Raw genomic sequence first — 2,890 nt, forward strand, 5'->3', positions numbered from 1 at the left:
ACTCTGCATAATCCCGCTGCAACACACACCTGTGTCATTCTGTGTATTCAGGACATAATCCTAACACACACACACACACACACATCCGCACAATCGCTCGCTAATCCATCAAACACAGGTGTCGTCGCGCCGCGATAGATAAGCCCTTTTTCAAATCCATCTCTCATAACAGTTGGATCGAAATCGGGGGCAAAGTTGGGATTCGACCTCTCCGACTGGTTTTTGGCGGGCAGGAGGAGAAGAAGAAAAAAACGTCCTACCTGGTCTCTTTCCTGAGCCGGTGCTCCCCCTCACCCTCACTTCAGCCAATCAACTTCTTGGACACACAGAAATGAACGCTACGCTACAACGCTTGATTCAGCAGTGCCTGCCTGCGCGTGTGTGGCGTTACTGTCCGCGGGGCTTTTGCTGACATGCACATAACGGGAGGGAGGACAAATGAGGAGTGAGCGAGATACGGGGGGACGGGATGGGAGAGGATGATATTGCGAATGTCAGTGAAAGCATGGAGGGATGAATCATGCATGAGAGCAGAACCTTCTCTCGCTTCTTAAATGGATATCTCTATATCAAACTCGGCTTCTTAAATGGATATGTCTATATAGAACTCGGCTTCTTAAATGGATATCTCTATATAGAACTCGGCTTCTTAAATGGATATCTCTATATAGAACTCGGCTTCTTAAATTGATATCTCTATATAGAACTCGGCTTCTTAAATGGATATCTCTATATAGAGCTCGGCTTCTTAAGTGGATATCTCTATATAGAGCTCGGCTTCTTAAGTGGATATCTCTATAGAACTCAGCTTTTGCCTACAATTCTCTGCTCGCTTCTCTTGCCCTAACTTGCTCCTTTCTCTGCAAAAAGTGTCTAGGGATTACTCCTCCTCCATCTGCCACGCATCTCCCTCGCTCCCAACTCCTCTCGGTCTCTTCCTCTGCACCTGACTCTCTCTCTCTCTCTCTCTCTCTCTCTTCTCCTCTGTAATCTTCCTCTCTCTCTCGCGCTCCCTGTGCCGCTCGCCGCTGCTGCCGTGTTCAATTCATTTCCCGACTCTCATCAGTGAGGCAAAGTAGTTCAGCGTGGTAGTAGTCCCCCTCGGTTCTCCCCCCCCTCTCTCCTCTTCTCTAGGTGGGGCAGAAGAAGGAGAAGCTCGAGGTGTCCACCAGGGTCACGGCCAAGCAGCGGGAGTGAGCCAGAGAGAGAGAGAGAGAGGGTATACACAGAGTTTCCTCAGAGAAGCAGAAGAAAGACTGCAGTGTGAGTGCGAGCGGTATAGTCCAGCCTCCAGGTAGTCAAGCTCTCTCTCTCTCTCTCTCTCTCTCTCTCTCTCTCTCTCTCTCCTCTCTCTCTGGCCCCTCCCCCTTTTTCTCTCTCTCCTCTCTCACAAGCTGCGATGCTCTCCCGTCCGCATGCATCCCAAACACCCCATCCCCTCCCTGGTAACCGTCCCCCAAAAGCCGAGAGTGCCGAGGAAGGAAGGCTGGAACAGTCAGTCATTCATTCATTCTAGCCACGCCCTACTACGCGGCGCGGCCAATCGGTGGTCTCGCAGCCCCGTCCCCCGCGTGCGCACGCCAATCACGTCCGACACCCCTCTATACCGCGCACCACATGCATACACACACACAGACACTCACTCACACAGAGGAACACACGTGCACGCGCACACACGCACGCGCGCACGCACGCACACACACACAAAAGCCTGGTCTGTGGTTAACATACCAGTGCTGCGCTAGGGCTCTCTCTCTCTCTCTCTCTTCCTCTCTCTCTCTCTCTCTCTCTCTCTCTCTCTCTCTCTCTCTCTCTCTCTCTCTCTCTCTCTCTTCCTCTCAATTAAATTAAATTAAATTCTCTCTCTCTCTCTCTCTCTCTCTCTTCCTTCCTGCCTCTCTCTCTCTCTCTCTCTCTCTTCCTTCCTGCCTCTCTCTCTCTCTCTCTCTTCCTTCCTGCCTCTCTCTCTCTCTCTCTCTCTATCTTCCTTCCTGTCTCTCTCTCTCTCTCTCTCTCTCTCTCTTCCTTCCTGTCTCTCTCTCTCTCTCTCTCTCTCTTCCTTCCTGTCTCTCTCTCTCTTCCTTCCTCTCAATTAAATTCAATTAAATTGTCTCTCTCTCTCTCTTCCTTCCTGCCTCTCTCTCTCTCTCTCTCTCTCTCTTCCTTCCTGCCTCTCTCTCTTCCTTCCTGCCTCTCTCTCTCTCTCTTCCTTCCTGCCTCTCTCTCTCTCTCTCTCTCTCTCTCTCTCTCTCTCTCTCTCCCTTCCTGTCTCTCTCTCTCTCTTTCTTCCTGTCTCTCAATTCAATTCAATCCAATTGTCTCTCTCTCTCTTCCTTCCTGTCTCTCTCTCTCTCTGTCTCTCTCTTTCTCTCTCTCTGCCTCCTAGCTGCCTGGAACTCATTCTACATTCAAAGGCTGTTCTTGCGCACAGCCCAGGCTGCTCTCTCCCTCTCTCTCTTTCTCCCTTTCTCTCTCTCTCTCTCTCTCTCTCCCTCTCTCTCTCCCTCTCCCTCTGTCTCTCTCTCTTTCTCTCTTTGGCTTCAGTCATGGTTGGCTTCAGTCATGCTTCTCCCTGTGGACCGGCAGCTGGGGCATATATCCATATATAACCTGCACACGGCACAGGTTAGCGCTCTGCAAACAGCATGTGTGTGTGTATGAACATGCTGGCAAAGTGGCTCGCTGACATTCACGCAGAACAACAGCGCGTTCTCCACAACCTGCCGGCCATCTGGGTCAGCGCCGCGGCTCGGAATCCTTGTGGAGGTTTAAAGGGCACACACAGCTGACCTGGTAGTTCCTGATCAGATTTGGGTTCTGTCTCCTATGGGTGTTTTAATTAAGGGTTTGGTACAATAATCATATTCAAGATATCGCTCCCACTTTGAGG

Source organism: Poromitra crassiceps, assembly GCF_964638095.1.
Source record: "Poromitra crassiceps genome assembly, chromosome: 16".
Lineage (NCBI taxonomy): Eukaryota > Metazoa > Chordata > Actinopteri > Beryciformes > Melamphaidae > Poromitra > Poromitra crassiceps.